Genomic DNA, 24,490 nt, shown 5'->3' with positions numbered 1-24,490 from the left:
CAGTCGAGGCAGTACTCTGTGTCCACAACTAGCATCACTTTGGTTGAGTTGATTCAAGTGTCTCAGTGGCTACTTCTATCCATAAAAAGAAGGTAAATATTTTAAAAAGACTGTGCATCATCCCATAAACGTCCACTGAGGAAGAATCTATCCTCTTCTTGATATTACATAAATGCACGGTACACTTACACACGATAACACAAGCTGTCAAAGTGTTTTTATTGAAAGCAAAATTGATTGTTACAGAGGTCTTATATGGCTCATTTTAAAGCAAAAAAACCCGCCATATTTGTATGGATGTTAATTTCTATGTATCTTACTTTGAGAAAGGGGGAAAAAATTACTCCTCTAACCACCTTAGAAGAGACGAGCTAAAAGGGAAATTGGTGCAAACAGGGATGAACAGAAGTGCAGCCCTTTGAACTAAGCAGAGGAACAAACACTAGAGTAGCAATATAAAGAGAAAAATCCATCTTTTACAACAGGGGCTGTCGGAGGACACTGGTTGACTCTGAAAGCCTGGGAAAGTAGCTTAGAATAACAATGATGGTCATGGCAACGAGCACAATTGGTGCATTATAAATGGTATGTTTTTAATAAGTTCTTACATTGATGTATCTCTTTGTTAGAAAAATCCCGTTTCTCCCTGGGTCATTTTTCATGTCTGTCTCCCTGGATGTAGCCTCTTTGTCTGACAGACTAGCAGAGCCCACACTAACGGCACAAAATGGATCAGGGCAGAACACAAATTGTGCAACACAGGTGTAATAGCTTCGTCCCCGACGACTGAACTGCAATTGACCTTGGAGGGAAGGTCAGGTGTTCCAGTCCTGAGGATGCTCATTCGAGCTAGAAAACTCTGCTTGTAGAGGTGACAACATACTAAGGGAGATAAAATGAATGGCATGTGCTTATTGTATCAGCACAGACCCTGGCCGCCTCACCAGACAGCATGAGACACGGAAATGTTTCTCCTCAATTAACAAACCGTCACTTTCCAAACCATCTTATTTCCAAAAGCTTTGCAATTAGAAATCACCATGCCTAGCACTTTTACCAACCCATTTAAGTATCCAAATGTGTGTGATTTTTCAGGAAAGTTCCGTGGAGAGTTTCATGTTTGCCCTACTAGGCACATCATAATGTGGGTCCTTTTGGATACAATACAACAAGGCATTCCTAGCAAAGATTGGCAATCATAACAACCAAAGCAGAATCTAAGAACTTGGGCCACCAATAAGCAAGGATTTGCTTTCAGTTAAAAAAAAGAAAACATGCAAAAAAAATTTTAACTGGAGAATGAAAAAATAAATTTTAAACCACCATGGCTACTATATAGACACCAGAAGGTCGAAGAACAAGGATGGAAGCAGAGAGGCCACTTGCCAGAAGCAAGTGAGGTCATTGTCTTTCCAGAGTGGACAGTGATGGAGGTGGTGGAAAGAATGGCTTGTGAAGTGGATGTGCAGATGAAAAAAAGAGAAAGCAGCCATGGAAGAAAGAAAAGTGTGCAATGCAATAAATCCTTCATTATCCCTTACACCCTAAAAACGTTAGGTCAGGAGACTGACTCCTGCCTTGCTTTACAAATCTCACTTAAAGAAATACAAAGTCACAAGAAAGAAAGGCAGTGTTGTTTCCAATTTAAAATAAGTGGTGTGTTTTAGCTCTAATTCTTCTACAATTCAGAACATCCTTAATTTTTCCAAAATGATTCACCCATCACTTATAACACGCACAAAGCTCTGCTGAACAGTTCAAAAGGCAAGGGGTCCAACATGGTTCTGCGATGCTGTTAAAACTACCAAATTGTTATACAGTTCAAAATATAAATCTACATAAACTCTTAGACCACCCCAACAGCGTCACCTACCACCTTCACATCAAATTAAACCCTTCCAAAGCTGTCTTTCCCTGGATGATAAATCTGCACCTACTGAAATAAGGAAGCTAGATAATCATGTCAGCTCATCATTGGGGCTTAGTATGTCCTCATAATTGTGTAAGAAAGATGCAATTAGCTTTGAATTTTCCAGTATGTTAGCTCATTCGGAATACCCCACAGAGGTCAAGAAATTTTAAAAGGGCCAAGGTGGGGCCTCACAAGAAAAAGGAGACAAAATAAACTGGTATGGTGGGGGATAATGGAACAGAAAGGGTCAAATTAGGATAGGGGAGGGGATCCCAGGATAGAAAGGAGAATATGGAAAAAAAAAATATAAAGGCTTTTCAAAGAAGTCATATGGAAACTGGTGATTTGAATGAAAATAACCCCCATAGGCTCATAGGGAGTGGCATTATTAGGAGGTGTAGCCTTGTTGGAGTAGGCGTGGTCTTACTGGAGGAAGTGTGTCACTAGGGGCGGGCTTTAAGGTTTCAGATGCTCAAGCCAGGCCCAGTGTCACTCTCTCTTCCTGTTGCCTGCCATTCCAGATGTAGAACCCTCATCTTCTGCTCCAGCACTTCTGCCTGGGCACTGCCTTGGTTCCTGCCATGATACTGGTTGAAAGAAACCTCTCGTGGTGGTTTTAAAGTAAATGGCTCCCAAAGGAAGTGGCACTATTAGGAGGTGTGGCCTTGTTGGAGTAGGTGTGGTCTTGTTGAAGGCAGTGTGTCACTGTGGGGTCGGGCTTTGAGGTCTCCTATACTCAAGCTATACCCAGTGTGACAGTTCACCTCCTGTTGCCTGCAGATCAAGATGTAGGACTCTCAGCTTCTTCTCCAGCACCATTGTCTGCCTGCACACCACCATGTCCTGCCATGATGATAATGGACTAAACCTTGGAACTGTAAGCCACCCCAATTAAATATTTTCCTTTATATTAGTTGCTGTGGTCATGGTGTCTCTTCACAGCAATAGAAACCCTAGGACAGGAGTCTGTTGCTATAGAAGCCTCCATACATTCATCTGTAAGAGAGAGTGAGAATTAAGATGGAGATACCTTATAATGAAGATAATGTACCTACTAGATACTGGAGATTAGCAAATAAAAGTCCTAGCACCAGGAATAGGTTACTTCTTTTGGAGTTGTTGGCCAATAAGAGCCCATAGATAGACCTGCATACATTACAGGCTATTGTCAACACTATTAATCACTGTCCAGAATTGACAGTAAGAACCCTATTGCTGAAGACACCACTTATTTATGTCATAAAACACAATGAAATCAAGCTGGTATTCACCCTGAAGCTTCATCCCTGTAACTAGCTTTCATAGTGCTAAAAGGTGCTATGCATGCTGACAGAAGAGAAAAGTAAGCATGAATTATACCCATGTGGATGTATGTGGATGTGCAGAAGAAGAAAAGTGAAAGTAGCCATACAAGAAAGGCTCTGAACTCTGTGGGTTACAATAATGACCTGCCTGGCAAGATATGCCACTGGTGCAACAATGGCATTAACATCATGGGAGTAACCAATCACCTTCTTATTGGATTTAAGTCCTCCTGCTCCACAAGATGAAACCCATACCTGGCACCATTATCAGGCCAAGAGCCTATAGCAAGACCTATCACAGGCCCTACCTAGGGGAGAACCTGCTATTACTATTTTTGCTAAATGGACATGGTATTAAACCAAATCCTAATAACTCATCATTATTCCCATAGATTAATACACCTCTTAACCTTCATCAGAGAGGCTTCTATTTGCAAAATACAGTGATTAGCACAAAGACTCACAATTAGCCAAAGTATAGCGAATAAGAGACTACAAAATTCTCTACCTCACTACTTCCTTCAAAGGCCCAAGGATCATTGAGGAAGAGGGGTCGAAAGAATGTAAGATCTCTGGGGCTGGAGAGATGGCTCAGAGGTTAAGAGCACTGACTGCTCTTCCAAAGGTCCTGAGTTCAATTCCCAGCAACCACATGGTGGCTCACAACCATCTGTAATGAGATCTGGTGCCCTCTTCTGGCCTGCTGTCATAATGCTGTATACATAATAAATAATTTCTTTAAAAAAAAAAAAACAATGTAAGATCTGGGAGCCACAGATGACTAATGAAAACTGTATCTTCTAGACACAGCAAGGTAGCTGCACATCTAAACTCCCAGCTGTTATGACACTGTATGTAAGACCTGCAAAAGCTCAAACCAGACCAAATTCCCACATATAGAGGGGAGTTTGGCACAAAGTCCCATCTCCTGTCAAGGAGCTATTAGAAATTGATAGCTGCTGGGAGGAAAGTATATTTTCTATATGAGTAGCCACTGATAAGTTGACTATGCTCAAGTGGAAGGCCATACACCCAAGAACGTTTGGGCATCACGTTGTCCTTAATGAGGGGGAAAGGCACAAAGTTGTGTGAATAGAAAAGAGTGGATCTGGGAAGAGTTGGGGGAGAGGTTAATTATGACTAAAACACATTGTATGAAATTCTCAAAGCACTAATAAAAAAAACTTTAAAGAAATGAACAATTAAGTGTGCCAGCTTCACTCAAGATGTCAGGGCAGGTCTTTGAAGAGTTCACTACTTTTCTCCCTAGACTCTACCATTCTCATCTTTAAAATTGAGAAAACACTTGCCCACTTACTTCAGGAGGTTGTGATACAGAGCTCCTCTTTGCCCCATCTCTGTGTGGTCATCTGATAGTATTCTAATTATGGAGCACTACATAATTGATCTCCTCTTATTGTTCTCAATGGTTACTCCTTCCATTAAACCTCCGTAGCTTGACTTTCCCATTTAAAGTGCTTCAAAATGGGAGATTGACATTTCAGCCTAGTGAATTTCCACACCAGACTTCACTGCTCACTTTTACTTCAGCTCTACATTTGAGCTCCAGCACCGTGCATTTTTCATGCCATTAGATCTCAAGTTCTCCAGGCAAGATTTTGATTAATTACAGTAGAGTTATGGCATCCATATCTTGGAGGCTTAACATATATTAAATAATAATCATTTCAATATAAGGACAAATTAAAGGAGAGTTCAAAGTATTAATGTTATACCTCAGGATAAAGTCTCTGTGTAAACATAAATATTGCATTCTTTATTCACATTTTTAAAATATTACTTATTCTTCTCTTTAAATAAAGAATGTAGTATGGAAAAGCTAGTATTTGGAATACTCTGCTTTAAGCAAAGATGAAGTAATCCATTGTCCGAAACAACTAAAAAAAAAAAAATTAGTTAACACTCCCCCAATGAAACAAGGTTTCAAGACACTGGCCATGAATAAATGAAGGACAGAGAGACAGGAAATGAATGTAGCAAGAATCAATTGTTCTCACTTAGTGTTTGGGAACTCACACATACCTACAAGCCAGTGGCAATTGAAGAAGCAGTGGGGCTGAACCCCAGAGGCTGGGGCACCCGGTTCCTTGGAACCTTGCATCTATCTGTTTCTCTTACGCATTTCTCAGACCCACCACCACCTTCTTAAAGGAAGTAGAAAGCTTATCCAGTGCCACCAGCAGCAAAGTGTTGTGGATATCCTCCACCATGCTGGCTGCTATGTGTAGTGGAAGTCCTACCAGCAATACCCAGTGAAAGAAACGCCTTAGTCATCTGGTCAGCATTGCTAGCGACTGTTTGTCCAACTGAGGCTTGATTACAGCTTCTTTGCTTAAGGGCAACTTTACTTTTGTATTAGAGTTACTGATGGTCTCAAGTTCTTTTTCAATTGGAATCTGGCTCAGAATGTGAGTCCAGGCCGAGGCAGGCAGTCCTGTGTTCTTCTTACAAGCACTCCCTCCCCTGACCCCAGCACCAGACTTCTTGCTTTATCTTTAGCTTTTTTTTTTTAATTCCTGGGGCCACCTACTAAACTTACATGCTGCTGGAGGCATTATGCCACCTACAAGAGCCCACACCAGCAAGGGCAAGGAAAGTTAAGTCTACAAATGCTCCTCACAAATCTGGAAAATCTGAAACAAAGAAAGATGAGGGTGTACAGAAATAGATCTCCTGAAGAAAACCCAGGGAGAAGGCTGGGTCTTCTGAACAGCTGACAAACCATTGTCTGACTCTCCTTCCTACCTGCTTCTTACTCTCTCTCTCTCTCTGAAAGCTTCTCTTGGTTGGGTTTTTATTCTGAGTTTTTTGTTTGTTTGTTTGTTTTTTAGTCTGCATACCTTGCTCTTTCTTAGTAGTGTGTCATTATTCTGATGAGCCTGGCCTCCTTTCTATTTTGGCTTTGTTGACATGCTAGCCAGATCTTTGGCTGGATCAGAGGCCAACACAAAGTGGGTGACACCTGGAGCCCCGTATAAGTGAAGCAAGCATGCATGGTTGAACCACCTTTCTTCAGCTACTGCACTTGGACTGTGTTAACACGGGGTTCTTTGCATTGGCCTTTGAGTGGCCCAGCTCCATGTTATGGGAAACATTGGTGCACACCATTGGGCCTTGGAAGTTCTCCAGTGTGGTGGGTTTGGTGACCATCATGGAATGCTGTCCTATTCTGAAGCTACCACTTTTATGTCATCTTAAGGACATGTATGGAGACTACAGTACACACAGTGGGCATGAGCCATAGCCAGACTTGTCACTGGCATTTATCTCGCTATTGGCATGAACATCGGTTATTGACTTATTGACAAAAACAAGCAGAGGAGCAGAGACAGGAAGACAAAGATTGAGGAGCAGTATGGATGCTCATGAGAATCCAAAGCAGTGCAGAGCAGAAAAGCACAAGAGAGTCATCTGTCTCTCCAGTCTGAGAACTGAGCCAAATGCAGTAGTAGTTCATGGCCCAAGGCCTTAAAAGGAAGTTGTTGTCTGTGTGTCTCCCTTGATTACAGTCCACTTCATTTACTCAGACCAGAGTCTCTTGATGCACCTGGAGCTCTGATTCAGCTAGTCTAGTTGACTAGCTTGCCTTGAAGATCGCCTGTCTGGACTTCTAGATGTGTGTCACCATGTTGATATGGTACTGGAAATTGAACCCATGGCTTCATGCATGCTAGGCCAACTGAGCTAGATGCATTCCCAACCCTTCTCTAAAGTAAACTTATTTATTTATTTATTCAGCTTTTGGTTGTGTGTGTGTGTTTCTGTGTGTGTAAGTGTTTGTATGTGTGTATGTGCTGAACTCATCTGAACTCATCTATTTCAGTGTTACATTAGAAGGAAAGATAGAGACTGACTCATTTGAAGCAACTCATCCTTGTTATTTGTAATATATTGTCAGTCATTGAACATTCATAAATAAAAACATTGCCTAAAATTTCAAGGTTTTAAAAAATGCTGACTAAATATTTTTCTAGCATAATAGTTGCCAATTGCATGTGCCCTCTAGTTATATACTTGGGAAATTTAAAAACACAAACCTTCAGGAATATATTTACAACCACTTTACATTTGTTTATGGTTCCTGGATACCTTTCCCAAGATGCTTATTAGAAGCCAAGTGCTAGAATTTTGTTTTCACTAAATTACTGCTCTTGTTCCTACATTGAGACATTGTGCATGGCGATAGATCATTGCTCCTTTTGAAATCAACTGCAACATCTCACTGTAAAAGTTTGAACTTAAATCTGCAAAATATATACATAATAATACAGAAATATACATACATCGTTCACAGACTATTTAAACTATATTTGCTTGTATGTATTTTAGTAAATAGAGAAAATGTGAATCCATTCATACAGATAATACAAGCATCAGCTGAATTCAGCTTAGGTTGTATAAAACCCTAGTTATCCCATTAGACTCTTAGACTCCCTCTCTCTCTCTCTCTCTCTCTCTCTCTCTCTCTCTCTCTCTCTCTCTCTCTCTGTGTGTGTGTGTGTGTGTGTGTGTGTGTGTGTGTGTGTGTTTTGTTTAGTTTTGTTTGGTTGTTGTTTGGTTTTGGTTGGTTGGGTTTTTGTTTGTTGTTTGGTTTTGGTTGGTTGGATTTTGTTTGTTTGTTGTTTGGTTAGTTGGTTTTGATGGTGCAGGAAATTAAACTCAAGGTCACAAGCACAGTAAACACATTCTGCACAACTGATCCATAAACCAGACCCCTGGAATCTTTTCTTTTTCTCCTTGGAGTTTCTTCCTTTTGATTTTTGGTAGGTCCACTTACACGTGCCTTCAACTTAGAGCTAGATTTGTAGTCTATGTAATGTGTTGAGACTCTGAGTGTATGTATGTGAGTGTGTGTGTGTGTGTGTGTGTGTGTGTATGAGTGTGCATGTGAATGTATGTATTTAACTGTGTGTTTATGTGAGTCTGAGCATGTGACTATGCATGCGAGTAGGTACATGAGTGTGTAAGTGTATGTAAGTGTATTTGAATGTGTGTGACTATGTCTGTTTGTGACTGTGTGTTTGTGTGTGTGTGTGATTGTGTATGTGAGTGTGCTTGTGAGTATATGTGTCGGCATGCATCAATGGGTATATGAGTGTTAGTATGTGTTAATGTGAATGTGTTTGACTGGGTACATATAAGTGTATTTGTAAGTGTGGGCTGTATACGTGTGTTTTGTGAGTGTGCATATATGTGTGAGTGTGCATGTGAATGTCTGTGTGTGCTACTCTGAGTGTGATTATGTGCATGACTATGTGTATGTGAGTGTGTCTGTGAATGTGTGCATGTATGTGTGAATATGTTTGAGCAGATGTGCGTGAATGTGGGTTCATGAATGTGTGTGCGCAATTTTCTTTTGTTTTAGTTCTACAATTTTTTAGTGTTTGCAAATGCAAAAAGGCCAGAAAAGTGCAGCTGCAAGTCAGACAATAAAACGAACTAAGCAGGAATTGACCCACATGCTCAGCTTCAGTGGGGAAATGCTTTTGTTTTTGTTTGTTTGTTTGGTTGGTTGGTTGGTTGGTTTTTTGTTTGGTTGTTTTTTTTTTAGACATCTTAAGAAAGAAGCCATGCCATGCTTAGTGTTATTCTTCTTTTTAACATTTCATTTACTGTAGGAGTGGAATATGAATGCCATATGCATACACATGGAGGTCAGAAGACCACTTATAGGCTTAAGTTCTCTCCTTCCACCATGTGGGTCCAAAGAATTGAACTCAAGTTGTCAAGCTAGGTGGCAAATACCTTCACCACTGTGCCATCTCCACAGCCTACTGGATACGCTTGTAACTCTCCTCGAGAGCCTTAAGATCCATGGTGCTTTTGGCTCACCTGAAATAGAGAAAACTGCATTCAGTATCAGGAGACAACTGAAGGGAGGTAAGAACAAAACTGCAAATATTTAAAAACCTAGTGTCGGCTAAGTGAAGGAAGACATGAGGATGTAGGCTACATTCATTGTACTTAAAATGCACCATAATTGACAGGAAGCAAAGACAGATTCAAAAGTTTCTGAAGACAGACCAACTTTTCCACATAAAATATTTATTTTTATGAAATGAAAATATCATTCAATAATTCATGTTTAAGTAAAGTACATGTAAAACTTCATAGGTTCCAAAGCTCATGTTTCTCTTTAAGAACTTTCTCGTTGCGTGGTTGGTCTCCCATGTTCAGGCCTTCGGAATCCGCACTGAAATTATCCTTGATGTGAAAAGCTTTCACACCAAGACTCCCTGTGGATATAATAATGAAAGTTGTTTAGTTGATATGTTTATTTTACAAACTTTACCGCAGCATTGACCGCCCCAAGTATGAAGTCTCAGCATGGAGAAGTTTCTACATTACATGCCTACAATGCAGCCATCCACAACCCGTCAGGGACTCTGTGCTTCCTCCATCAGCCACTGGAGCTTTGTAATCATCAGGCCCTGTGGCCACTGCCTATAAAAAAAATCTCATGCGGTTCTACCCAGCAAGAATATTAGTGTGAATGCGTTCTTATGCCATTCAGCATAAGGTAAAAATCCTCATTACTTCCTTCGTCCTGGATCATAGAAGGTAAAAGCCGGTTCAAGCTTGTGAGTTTTAGGAAAAAAACAAGTTGCTGTGATCTTTAATTGTATTTCGGTCAATATATTGCTAATTTGGTTTAAATATCATAAATTATTAAGTATCATCTCTATGTGCTAAATAGTGATGCTCATCATTTCCCACTGAATGAAAGAGGAGTAGAGACAATGTCTACAAAGTATGACAGATTATAATGAACAAGCCATACCCAAATTCAGAAGGTCCAAGGTTGGAAGCCCAAATGCCATGTATTGGAATCATTCAAAATAAGACCGCTGCAAGATGGCTCTGTGAATAAAGGTACCTGCCACTAACCCTGACAATCTGAGTTCAACTCCCAAATCCCACATGGTGGAAGAAAACCAGCTCCTGAAAGTTGGTCTCTGGCCACCCTACTTGTGTAGAAACACACAAATAAATAAAATTTAAGAACCAGGCAGTGGTGGTGCATGCCTTTAATCCCAGCACTCGGGAGGCAGAGGCAGGCGGATCTCTGTGAGTAGGAGGCCAGTCTGGTCTACAGAGTGAGTTCCAGGACAGCTAGGACTGTTACACAAAGAAACCTTGTCTTGAAAACACACACACAAAAAAAAAAAAACAGAAAAAAAAAGAAAAGAAAAAGTTATATAGCATAAGTTTGCAAGAGATATGAAAATTATCTTGAGATCTTTGTCCAGTTTTCTTACAATAATACATATTTTTACATAATCCTACAATATTATATGTATGAAACCACTCTACAAGTAAACAACTCCTGTACCTAAGGCCCATCACATTGCAGAAGAGGGAGCAGAAAGGTTGTAAGAGCCAAAGGATCAGGGAGCTGGCTCCCTTAAGATTGTGTCCCTTAAGGATGTGGGAAACTACACTCATGAAGTCTTATAACATGACTGCCTAAACACGAACTAAATAAGGACAACAGTAAACATGCTAACATGGCTGGGGTACCCCAGGATGCCTCAACCCTACACAAAGAAACAACTACGGCCAATAGCAAATGATCAGCCTTGAAAGCATACATATAAATAACATTAGAGAGACTGATCAGGTTATAGTTATGCACTCAGGAATAGGTAGGTAGGTAGGTAGGTAGAAGATAGATAGATAGATAGATAGATAGATAGATAGATAGATAGATTAGATAGATAGAGACATATATGTATGCAACAATAATTAATGAAAAAAGGACAAGAATTTGAAAAAAGCAAGAAAGGTATATTGGAGGTTTAGGAAGGAGGAAAGGGGAGAGGGTAGTGATGTAATTATAATATAATCTCAAAAACCAAAGAAGTCATTTTTAAAAAGCAAATGACCCACGCCTTCTATTCTTTCTGGCGGGAGTTCTACGGAAGTGCCAGCATGCTAAGATTTACAGAGGCAGGAGATCCCAGCGCTGCAGATCATCTCAGGGAAATTATGTTCTCTTGCTGTGAGGATTCTGTGTTTTACACATTTGCAGCTCATCTGACAAGCTAATCTGACAAATGCCAACAGGAAACTCCCACTCTGATTTTCCATGAAAGCATGGCCATCCAAATAAATGAGTCTGAGATGCACGAACATTCATAAGAGGACATCGAAAGTGCTCTTGGGCTATGATTAAGTAAACAGTACAAAACACTGATTGCACTCTTTAAAATTAGGCCCAGTTATATATCAAAGCCCTAATATTTATTACTTCATTGTGGTAAGATACGCTGTTTGATTCTGGCATTCTGGAAAGCAGATTCTTTATGTAGAATGTTAGACAAAAGGGAAGTTGTGTAAGTGTTACTGCATAAGAGACCCAAACGTAAGAGCATCTATTAAAATGCAGCCCATTGCTTCTCAGCCTGCTCAACAGCAGTGGTGTGGGACAGTTTTTTTTTCTCTCTCTCTCTGTCAGCTTTTATTCTTTGTGGATTTCACGCCATGCATCCTGACCCCACTTATCTCCCCATCCCCTTGCCCATGCAACCTCTCCCCCAAAACAAAACAAAATTTAAAAAAAAAAAAGAAAAAGAAAGAAAGAAAAAAGAAGTAGAACATCGTGGAAGCTGTAGTGCGTGCAGTCCGCCGAGTTCTCCCACTTTCGTGACCCCGGGGCCAGTTCTCTCACCTGCTGTGGGTGGCGATGGGTGAAGGGGGGAGGGGCATCTTTCTCTCACCCATGCCACCCCATGGCAGGTGAGGGGGGACGGTGTCAGCTCTGTTGCTCTTACTCCCTCAGGGACATCTCACTTGTGTCCCTGACCACAGGGTCAGCTCTGATTTGCTGCCCTGGTGAGTTGCACACCTGTGATGAGGGATGGGGCCATCTTTCCGGAGTGCAGGGGCAGGGGGCAGCTTTCCCCTGAGAGGCAGAGCCAGCCCTCCAGCAGCAGTATCCAGCGAGGGGCAGGGCCATCCATCTCAAGGACAGCAAAGGGCGGGGCTGGCTCATGTGTGGTTTCTACCACGCCTCTGTGCTAACACTGGCCATAGACATAATCACAGACTCCAGCTGTAGCAGGACCATGGACCCAGACACTTGGCGACAGCTCTGGCCCAGCCATCACCATGACCCTGGTGGCAGCAATGGCCATCCAGACCAGTATGGAGGCAGAATGGCCCTCAGACACCAATATGGCACCAGATGGCTGACCAGACCCTGGGCATCTGAAGAACCCTTGGTGATAATAGGAATCATAGACATCACCCCAGACCCTGGCTGCTGCCAGGCCATGGACCCAGCCACGGTCCTAGGCAGTGGTCCCAGGTGGCAGCACAGGCTACCCAGATCAGTATAGCCCCACACAACGGCATGACCCTCAGACCCTCAGGTGGTCTCGGGTGGCTGACCAGATCCTGGTCATCCGCATGGTCCTCAGTGGTAAAAAGGAGCCATGAACATCAGCTCAGACCCTGGCTGCCACAGGGCCATGGACCTGGATGTGGCCCTCAGCAGCCACATAGTCCTAGGCAGTGGCCGAGGCTCAGATGTCACCATGGTCCCGGGTAGCAGTGCAGGCCACCCAGATCAGCATGGCCCTCAGTGGCAGCATGGCCCTTGGACACCCAAATGGACCCAGACCCCTGGCATCAGCATGGCCTTCAATGGTATCAGAAGTCACAGACATCATCACAGATCCTGGCTGCAGTAGAGCCACGGACTCAGACCTGGCGCTCAGCAGCAGCCCTGACCCAGGTGACACCATGGCCCCAGGTTACAGTGCCGGCAACTCAAATTGGCATGGCCTTGGTGTCAGCACAAACCACAGACACCATCATGGCCACAGGCTGTGGCTTAGACCCCGGGCATCAGTGTAGCATTTGGTGGCAACATGGGCCACCGAACATCAACATAAATCCCAGCTGTGGCAGGATCATGAATCCAGACACAATCCAGGCAGCAGCCCTGGCCTGAATGTCACTATGGCCCCAGGTGGCAGCACAGGCCACCCAGATGGGCATGGCCCCAGTAGCAGTGTGGCCCTTGGACACCATCATGGCCCCAGGTGGCAGCCCAGACTGTAAGTCTCTTCACGACCCTCCGTAACAATAGGAGCCACAGACATCAACACAGGCTCCTAGGATGCTTCAAGGGCCTCGAACCAGGCTTAGCCCTTGGTAATAGCCCAGGCCTGGACCTTACCCTAGACGCGGGTGGCAAACAGACCGGTCACATCAGCCTGTTCCTTACCACCCTACTTCAGGTCCGCTTCTCTACCCAGGCCATGAACAGTTCTGCTCCTCTGTCTCTCTTCCATTTCCTCACCCTGTACTCGCTTACCATAATGGTCTCTTGACGTCTGATGGGATCCTGGTTGAGTCACAAGTAGTATTTGATTGAGTCCTGCCCACCCCAGCAGCAAGGCATGGCACAGTGGTTTTGCTTTCCATCTCTCGGGTGCCAAGCCTAGAAACCACAGGCTTGGTATAATCATGACCAACCACCAGGCGCCAAAGGCTCCTGGATAGTTGTCCCCTCTACCCCACCCCCACCCCAGACCACAAAGTGTAGGGGGAGCCGGCTGTGTCCTCCATCGCTCAGACTGGTAAATGCCAAGCAGGTATGGGACAGTTTTTATAGGAGAAGGATGTGAGGGTTATTTGAACGGAAGGGGTTGTGTCCAGATGCTAGAAACTTCTGTGCTGATTAACAATAAAAGGCAGACTCCGGAAGTATCTTGGAAATGATTGTCTTAATAAGATGATAACTTGGAGACTATCATTAGGGAACAAAATGATGAAATTTTCACTTAACACAGGAAATTATAGATTTCATGGTAAATAAGGAAAGACACAGCTCATGTAGTCCCAGTCTGGAAACCCTGTACACAACAGTGAGCAGCTTCCAGTACCAAAGCTCGAGTGTTGGGAACATCTGTGGATATTTGAGAAGGTTTAAACAAAATCATTCATCACCAGTCATCGTGAGCAGCTAACGATTTGGAAGCATGCACATCGGTCACAAAGAAATTCAATTAAAATAAAATTAAGAATAGGTTTTTATCAAGTTAGAGAATATTAGAACTGTTTTTTTGTTTGTTTGTTTGTTTGTTTTTTATCAGAAGTGGGTGTAAATTTCCACAACTTTCTAGGAAAAACAATGTGGTAATATACATTTAAATCTCAAGTGCTCTTTAACATGGAGAGTTCACTTCTAGGACTTCTTCTCTACAATCTGTTCTCAAATATACAAAATGACATATTCACCCAATGCCTATGTAGTGGTCACCAACTGCATGCCTGCTGCTGTTGTTACCGGGATACACGCAGTAAATGTAGTAGACTCTCTTGAGCTTATGTTTGCTGGAATTGAGCCTGTAAAGTCAACGTGTCAGCTAGAGGCCAGTGCTCTGAAGAGAGAAGTTGGGTAGGAGGAGGGAGCAGTAAGAAAGGAGAGCTGCATCATGTAAGGCACACCAGTCACTGAAAGCAGCTAACAATTGGGAAGCATGCACTCAGTCATGGAGAAATTCAATTAAAATAAAATGAAGAATAGGTTGTATCCACTTGCAGAATATTAGAATAAAATTTTTTTATAAAGTATTTTTTTAAAGATTTATTTATTTATTTATTATGTACACAGTGTTCTGCTTGCATATATGCCTGCAGGCCAGATGAGGGCGCCAGATCTCATTATGGATGGTTGTGAGCCACCATGTGGTTGCTGGGAATTGAACTCAGGACCTCTGGAAGAACAGCCAGTGCTCTTAACCTCTGAGCCATCTCTCCAGCCCTAGAATAAAATTTATTAGAGGGGGAAGGGGGTGTGAGTTTTCATGAAAGGAGGTGACACTTCAACAAAGATCTGAGGAAAATAAGATGATAGATTATGCACTTAACCTGTGTGAAGGATGCTCACATTCTACTCCCAGCAACTCCTCAAGCTGAGGCAGGAGGATTGTGAGTTTGAGGCCAGCCTGAGCAAGTTCCTGAGTCCTTACCTCAAAACTAAAACTTCAAGAGTCATAGAGGAGAGACTGTGACCCAGCACTGTCCAGCATATATAAGACCCTGGGTTCAACCCTTAGTAGTAGCTGAATTAATGGTTGGGTGGGTGAGTGAGTACACATCATGTATATAGGGTACTTTTAATCTTTGTAAAAGGTTACATCAGTAGAGATAAGTAGATAAGTAAGTGCATAATACATGCAGAAAAGAGAGTAAGTGAATGAGTGGTTTGGGAAGCATGTTTGGTACTGGTTCTGAGTTAAGACCCACTTTCACTGAGCCTTCTTGGTACCTTTCACCTTATGGACACACTCGCATCTTCATATACAAAACATCACCTGCTGTGGTTAACATTAAATAAATATAGCTGATGTTAAAATACTGATCCTATTTTAAATAGTTCCAAGACTTGTAGAAATCCTCAACGATAATGTTCTACAATGCAAATCACCTCAGAAAATCCATATACAAATGCATGTCACATGTATACAGTAAGAATGTTTCTGTACTTTATGACAAAATACAATGGAAAATTCATATATGTGTATGTGTGTGTGTGTGTGTGTGTGTGTGTATCACGCATACAGTAAAAATGTTTTTGTGCTTTCTGATAAAGACAGGTCTTTAGCAAGAAAAATATGTACCCTTGAAAAGAGCAATCCAAATAACATATAATCATTTATGTCACTAAAACAGACTGACTCTCGTGGGTCTAAAGCATCTTGTCAAGTATTTGAGAATTCGTATTGCTACTCTCATATAAGATTAACAATCGGGATTGGGGATTTAGCTCAGTGGTAGAGCGCTTGCCTAGCAAGCGCAAGGCCCTGGGTTTGGTCCTCAGCTCTGGGGTAAAAAAAATTAAAAAAAAAAAAAAAGAAAGAAAGAAAGAATAACAATCCCATGTATTTCTTCATTCCAGATTTTAATGTACAGTGTCATAAAGCAAAGTCTTAAAGCTAAAAACAAATTTGAGCAAAAATAATTAGCCAACGAATCAGAATACACACCAACTATACCTAGAACCTGCCTGAAAAGCAGTACTAAATAAAACAAACTCAGAGCATTCAATTTTTATGCCTTTTCAAAACTTGATTTTTGAAAGGATGCTTATTTATAGGAAAGCATGGATTTTTCTGGAGGCAGAGAAAGAACAGTCTAGAAGACAGATTTAGTTAGAGGCAGCACTCACCGCACACATGCAATGGGGGGAGCTTGATCCCACTGACTTGCTCCTGTTGACCCAGCACACCTCACCCTGTTTCCAGCTGCTGCTGCCAACTGCTCAAGTGTGAGCTGGCAATACGACCAGAGGCCTGTTCTGAGGAAAGTGCCAGTAGCTACAGGAGTGGACCACGGTTGTGGCTTGGTACCAACAGACTTGGATGGCAACCTGCTCCCGAATCTCTTTCAAAAATATCTGGCCCATGCTTTGCTGCCGGTAAATCCAGCATGAAGAGACTGCACTTAACCTCAGTAAATAGGTTCTCTGGGATTTCGTTCATTTTACATGATAATTTTCACACCTCATGGAAAGAATTGTAAAATACACAGAGAGCATTGAAGCCGGGGGTGATGGCTTGGAAATAATTTTTCCAACGAATTTCATTGCAGTCTGAGCAGTATGCCCTGTACTGAAGCTATTAAGTGGGGCTCGGGAGACGATATTTAAGTGGAAGCTCAGCATCTCCAAGCTTTACCATTTTTATACTCTTGCTATGTGTCTGCTCTTTTTTTTTTTTTTTTTTTTTTTTTTGGTGTTTTAGGAAACAAACCATTTCTACTGAGCCTTCAGAGTATAACAAGACACAGTAGCTACGTCACATCTGCCCTTTTACATGACCAGCAGAAATATTTCACATAGAGACCTTGGAGTCTTAAAACCCCCTTCTCTCCCTTCAGTTTCCTCAGGCCTCACTGAAAAACTTCAGTCCTAGGTAGTTTTAAAAAGGTGCCCTCTCCTTATGTGTTTGAGAGTTCAAAGTACCATTGTGTGACACTGTTTTCTGTGGCCTGGGAACCAGAGAGTATGACCAAGGTTGTGAGAATTTGGCTAACTGAGTGTGATGCTTTAATACAGATCTACTCTCCAGTCATTTTTGTGCATCAGAAAAATTTCTAATCAGTGTGTATGTTTTGCTATCAACTGGCATATGTAATAGACATTGTTTTACAATAGTATTAGCTGAATTTTTATCATATTTCATTTTATTGTATTACTACATAAAAATAGAATAGCGTAAGATTTATATGTGAAGAAGGGAGGGATAAGACAAGCTGTGATGGGAGTGAGTTGCTTGGAAGCACACAGCTGCAGATTTAAAAGGCCCTCTAAGAGTGTCTCTCTGCAATGCTGCTCTCACGGATGAAGAAGTGTGCATTGTGTTCAACGTTTTCATCCTCAAAAAATTTCCCCAGCCCATAATGAAATTCAAGGACAAAGATAAGGGAAAACCTGATCTTTCTTACCTTCTCTGAATCTCTGAATATGAAAACATGCACACACACACACACACACACACACACAAACACACACACACACACACACACACACACACACACACACACACGTAACAGGATGGCAAGCCATGACTTTTACAGAGTACTACAAGTGCTTCAGGGTTTGGAAGCTGGTGTGGTGCTAGATCTCTTTGTCTCATACAGATTTGGACCAGATGGTGAATAACAATAATCCGCACTCCGCAAAACTAAAGGTGTAGCTTTTCAGACTGCATTCTGCACAGTTTCGTTTCCAAGGCAATTGGAGGTTTATGTCTTAAAAGTCAAGAACACGTCGCAGAATCTTAGCAACAGAGATGTCATCTTGTCGTAAACTTTGGGGCCTTGAATACCAGCAGAGGATACTTATCAATAAAATATTATGACAGGTTTGTTGGGTAACATTGGAATGTATTTGTAGTAAGGGTCAAGCATGCTCACCTCTTTACTTTAAATCAAAAAATGGCATGCAGGGAATGGCGAGGTATAGGTTAAAGCTGATAAATAAAATAAAATGACAGTTTCATTAACTGATCAATTGATTAGTTATGTGCATCTAGGGGGATATGTACATGTGAGTGCAGGTGTCCAGAGAAGCAAGAAGACAGCATCCGATTCCCTAGAACTGGAGTCAGGCAGTTGTGAGCCACTTGATGTGGTTGTTTGGATCTGGACTCATGTTCTCTGCAAGAGCAATATGTGCTTAACCACTGAGCCATCATCAAGTCGCCCAAGTTCCATCTTTTGACATCTTTGTAACAAAACAAATGTCTCTTATCTAAAATCAGTTTTCTCCAATGGAGTCTCACGATAAATATTGACCACACTTCAGGCCAGGGCCCAGTCCCAGAAGCAGTTGGCCCACACAAAACAAACCCAGTGGTGTTTTGTAGACCTTTTCTCTCAATTTTCTTTTGGGGGGCATTTTTGTCTTGTTTGTCTTTTCCTTGTTTTCAATTTCTATTTGGGGGGATGTCTGCATTTCTTGGGGTTTTGTTATAATTTGTTTTTGTTTTCTTTTTTAAGGAAGAAAGGGCTCAGTGTTAGGTGGATAGGGAAGTAGGAATGAACTGAAAGGAATCAGTGGAGGCAAAACATCATGATCGAAATATGTCATATGACAAAAATTCAATTAAATAAAGGGGAAAATGTTCCCTTTTACTCGCAATCACTTATGTCATTTGATTTTGTTTTTTTACATAGTAGCCATTCAAACTAGGATAAGATGGAATCTCAAAGTACTTTCAATTTGCAACTCCTTGATGGCTAATGGTGTAGAAGATTTTTAAGGCACTTAATAGCCATTTGTGTTTCTTATTTTGAGAATTCCATGTTCAGTTTTCTTGGTGTTTCATGTTTCAGTTCTTTGTATATTCTACATACTAATTTTCTGTCAGATGTGTAGCTGGTAATGATATTCTTACATTCTGTAGGCTGCCTCATCACTGAACTAAGTTTTCCTTAGCTGTTCAGACAATTTTAATTTCATAAAGTCCCATTTGGAAATGTGTAGCAAGAATCTTAACAGGTCTTATTAATAAAAACAAGCCTGGAGCCAGGTATTGGAATGAATGCTGGGAAGCAGAACAAGCCACAGCTTCCTCACCTGGCCAATTGCTCAGCTGATTCTGTTTCCTCAGACTGGAAGCCTTTGAATCCTCGTGCAAATGGATCTCAGCTGAACTGCTGCTAAAAGCTGAAAAGCTTAACCAGCTCTAGTTCCTGGTTTTCATGCCTTATATACCTTTCTGCTTTCTGACATCACTTCCTGGGATTAAAGGCGTGAGTCACCATGTCTGGCTGTTTCCAGTGTGGCTTTGAACTCACAGAGATCCAGGTGGATCTCTGCCTCTGGAATGCTAGGATTAAAGGTGTGAGTGCCACCATTTTCTGGCCTCTATGTCTGTCTAGTGGGTGTTCTGTTCTCTGACCCCAGATAAATTTATTAGGGTGCACGATCTATTGGGGAACACAATACCACCACAGAAATGTTGGACCTTATTTCCTAAACAGATGGAGCCCTATTTAGAGACTACTTCCTTACTCATGCGTCTTGTAATGCAGCCCTGCTTTTCCTGCCAGCAGTTTCAGGGGTTTAGCTTTTACGTTGAGGTTTTTGATCCATTTGATTTTCAGGGTGAGACATGAGGTCTTGTTTCATTCTTCTGCATGTGAATTCCGAGTTTTTCCAGCACTGCTTGTTGATGTTGTTGCCTTTTTCCTGATGTGTATTATTGATCTCTTTGTCAAAAATCAGTTGGTTGTAGCTGCACAGCCAGAAATGTGAGTATTAAGCTCTACTCCATTGATCTACAAAACCTGTTTTTGTTTTGGTAACACACTGTTTTGTTATTATGGCTCTACAGTTGAACATAAAATCAAGTATAGTGTTACCTACAGCATTGTTCTTTTTTGCCAAGATTGCTTTTGCAATGTAGTATCTTTTTTGTTTCCATATGAACTTTAAGATTAGCTTTTCTATTTCTATGAAGAAGAGAGTTTCAATTTTGATTGGAATTCTATTGAATCTGTAGGTTGCTTTTGACCATTTGTACAATATTAATTCTTTCAATCCAAGAGCACTGGAGGTCTTTATATCTTCTATTGTCTTCCTCAATTTCTTTCTTTGGTGTTTTATAGTTTTCATTGTGAAAGTCTTTAATCTCTTGGCTAGATTTATTCCAAGGTGAGTGCATGGGTCTGTATGTGTTTGTATCTGTGTGTGTCTAGGAGTGTGTGTGAGAGAGAGAGACAGTGACAGAGAGACACAGAGAGAGATTTGAGGCTATTGTCAATGGGATTATTTCATTGATATCAAGAAAAACCTTTCTAAGAGACTGTTTAGTCAGGTACTTTCTGGCAATTTTACAATCAAGAATATTCTACAATCTATCTAGTGATTCCCCTTATAAATGTATACCCAACAGAATGGCATGTTTATCAAAAGCATTTATGAAGCTAAGCATAACAGTTCTATATATAATAGTTTAAAAATAAAATCCCAGCCTTAGGGCCGAAGAAGCAGTTTACACAATGGAATGCTCTGTAACAAAGAAAATTTAAAAAAATCAAGCCAGAGACCAATATTCAAAGGTTTTCAAATTAGTCAAAAGTAAGCTAGGCTTTTGAAAATTAGGCCTGTGCTTATTTACAGAAGTTGTGGGTAGAATCCAAGGGATCAGACTTCTATGCCATTCTCTGCCTAGATCATAGTTACTGGGTATATTCATTTGACATTCTTCAGAATATTCAAACTTATGTCGTGTTTACCTTTCTTTGTGTGTTTTATACATTAATTAAAAAATTAGAGACCTAAACATATTTGCATGTCAAAGATATAATGTAGGAAAACACAACTGACTATAAAAGGTGTGAAGTCCTTAGCAGCACAGAACTGGGACCACCAGAGAGATAACCAGCTGCATCCCTAAAAGATCTCTGTGAGTTTGGCTTCTGTGGTTTAAAAAGTGCAGGCACACCAGGACTAGTACGGTTGCTATCACCAACAATAAACCATCACATGTCTGCAAAGAATGCAATGAAGAATCATGGTGCTGCTTTCAAACATACCTCAGTAAATTCTAGCCAGTACCAAATAGCCTTCTTTCACCGGGAGGAAGTAGCAGGAGGCCACGTGAGAGAAGAATAGTACTGGAGCCTGGCACAGCACAGCTGAGACCATGCCCAGTCACTTAGGTAAATGTATTTTCTTTTGGGGAGGGTAGAAAACCTTAAGAAGAATCTTTTAGCACACTGGGTGGCATATGGGGGTGTGGATTATAGAATGAGGCAAGTCTCTCATTATTATACCATTATAGAAAAGGCATCAGCCTCCCCTTCTAAGTTATGACATATAGTATAAACCAAACAAAAGTATTTTAAGAGTAATCAAAACAGTCAATGCCAAGTACGTTACCATTCATCTTCTCTGAATGCAACTTTGACTTTCAAAATACAGTGTGCCTGCTGTTAGGATATCACGCAAGGCTATTGCTACTTCTCGATTTTTCTGAACAGCAGCAAAAGAAAAGCCTCTGCAGGGCAAGCGACCCCTCATTGTTGCCCTGCACATTCTCTGGGCTTATTTTCCCATCTAATAGGTTTTCATTGATTGGTTATCCAGTGCTCCCTGGAGTCCCATGAAAGCATGAAAATGTGACCATATGTCTCAGCTGTGCCCTTGGTCGGGAGCCGCCGACACCTTCATTGTCCAGCCTTCAAGATTCTTTAGGACATTTTCTATCTTACAGGCAGAAGTTATTTTCAAGTGTTTGACTGAAGCACAGCTTCTGGAGGGTGAGCAGGTGTGATTTGCATACACATCTGTTTGGTCATAAAATATTGGCAGCTAAAGTGGGCTATGAAGGCTTGCAGCTGCTTCCTCAGAGCTCCACACTGTATTTGGTTCTCTTCTAAGACAGCCAGATCAGGGAATGAAATATCATCCCTCTGTAGACAGCGAAAGTTAAATTATCCATGTGCTGATTACAATTTCTTCTGTTTTTCATAAATTAAGCCATCCAAATTGGTTGATTTTTCAACCAATTTTCAACCAACTTTGTTCCTCTCTTTTAAAATTCCTATAATACATTTCCTGTGGCACTCATATGCAGAAAGGCAAATAGTAAAATAAACAGTTTGAACCACACATAAATGTTCCCTTTTGCTTTCACTGACCCCTCTCAGTACACTCTTTCCTCTTAAGGGGAAGAGTGTCTAAAGAACAAAAGTGTTTGTACACCCTAGAAGACAATTAGGAAACTCCATTGATACTTGCTTCTCTTTTCCTTACAAGGCTACACTTGGAGAAGTATATGCTGATTACAGATGGAAGTTTCTGATACATTCATAGTGCATTTAGACAAACACTGTTGCCTTTCATTGGCAGTGTATTAACACATAGAGTAAATAAGTTTGGGCTCTACTACTGTAATTTTCTTTACACATTTATATGGAAATACCTTTTTGACCCAGGAAACAAATCAACAAAAGAAAAGTCATATTGACTTTAACACCAAGATCTAGTTCTCTTCAGTTTCTCTTTCAACAAGACCATTTGTAACTAGTGCCTATGGGAAGTTTAATGTTCACTAGAAAGTTGTGCTTTGGGGGTTATTTTCCTCTATTGGTAACTTCAAGTGAAATCAGCATACAGATGTTTGACCTTCTCTAGCATAATGTAAGTAAACATACCTACACCGACTTCCTAATTGCTAGGTGTTGCACGTGGTAATTCTCTAGTAATTTTGAAAGTATGCAAAGTGCTATGCATAGTAGCACAGTACCAGGTATAAGTGAGATCAAGAAAATGGTGGCTGAGACTTAAGTAGAAGATGAGGGTTTAGGCTGACATTTCCCCTGGCAACTTAATACAGCTGCTGAAGAGGAGAGGAAACATTCAAAGGATGACCTAGGAAAGGAGAGATGACAGAGCAGAGGAGAAGTTCTGCTCCGGTGTTCATCTTGAGCCCCAAATACTGAAGATCCAGGTCAATGACTCACCTTAGGAAAATTTCTAGAAGCGCAAATAGAATTTTTATTGGGACTTCATGCATTCACCATTCATGCAGTTACAGGCATACACCAGTGGAATAGCCTGTTGGTCAAGTTGGCAGCCAAACCAAGGAGTAACCACCACTTTCTGCTCCCTAGCCAAGTGAGCAGAGTAGCCTCCCCTGTATTCTCCAGTTCATATGCTGTTCTAGCTCTTCCTTTGTTCCCGACTTCAACTCACCCGATTGTCTCTGCTCACAGCTGAAATACAGTTGTAGGAGGCCACCTTACCCAGTCTTCAGTCCATGTGTCACTGGATTCAGAATGGGCAACCTTTGGGGCAAGGGATGTGACTCGGTGGTACAATGTTTACTTACCATGCTTACCTGGGTTGACTCTCCAGCACTGACCAAGGGTATAACCTTAACTTTGGAATGTGGGACTTTCTGCCTGGTTCCTAGTTGGACTTCAAAAGGTCAAGGACTAGTATAGAGAACCTCTGTCCCATACTAACTTAGACACAGTTGAACTTCACCCACAAATGCCCATGTTTTTCACCAAGCCTGTCTCATCTCTTCCCCCACTACTGTCCTGGCTAAGTCATGTGCCACAAACATAGATTTCCATTTGAACTTGGGATATTTTCAAGATCAGAAATGCCGATCATGTTATATTTTTCATAATCATAAATGCACTCATTTATTCAGAAAGTTAGAAATCATGTGCAATGAAGATGCCGGCCATAGACTTTTATAAACCTTGGATAAAATCTGATAAACATGTCTGCCTTACTGTTCATCATCTCTATGACATTATTCAACAATGTAAAGACTCCCAGTCACTTCCCTGACTTAGAAAAAGCTGGGTTAAAAACAGAAGGCATTCATTCTGTCATTTCAACCCCTACTGAGATGAGGGAGAAATAATGGACAGAAAAAGAAAAACAAAATCCTCAAAGGGTCTGTTCTTTCAGATGCTTTTCTCAGCCTTGAATAAAATTCAAGTATTCAAAGGCCATATGTGATGCTCAGTAGCTCTAAAAAGCACACAGAGATTGACTCAATGCACATGAGATACAGCCTTGGAGGTGCTGTTCATTTGTGGATCTATGTTATGTGACAGACAAAGATAATTGATTCCTACTTAAGTCATCCATTCCTTTGGTGATTTATTCCTCTCATGCCCTCTAATTTACAAAGAATTTGACACATTCTCATGATAGCTATGACTATTCTTTATATATAAAATAATGGTTTAATTATTTGACAGG

This window comes from Peromyscus leucopus, chromosome 16_21, assembly GCF_004664715.2.
Source record: "Peromyscus leucopus breed LL Stock chromosome 16_21, UCI_PerLeu_2.1, whole genome shotgun sequence".
In the NCBI taxonomy this organism is placed as follows: Eukaryota; Metazoa; Chordata; class Mammalia; order Rodentia; family Cricetidae; genus Peromyscus; species Peromyscus leucopus.
This window is presented reverse-complemented; position numbering follows the sequence as displayed.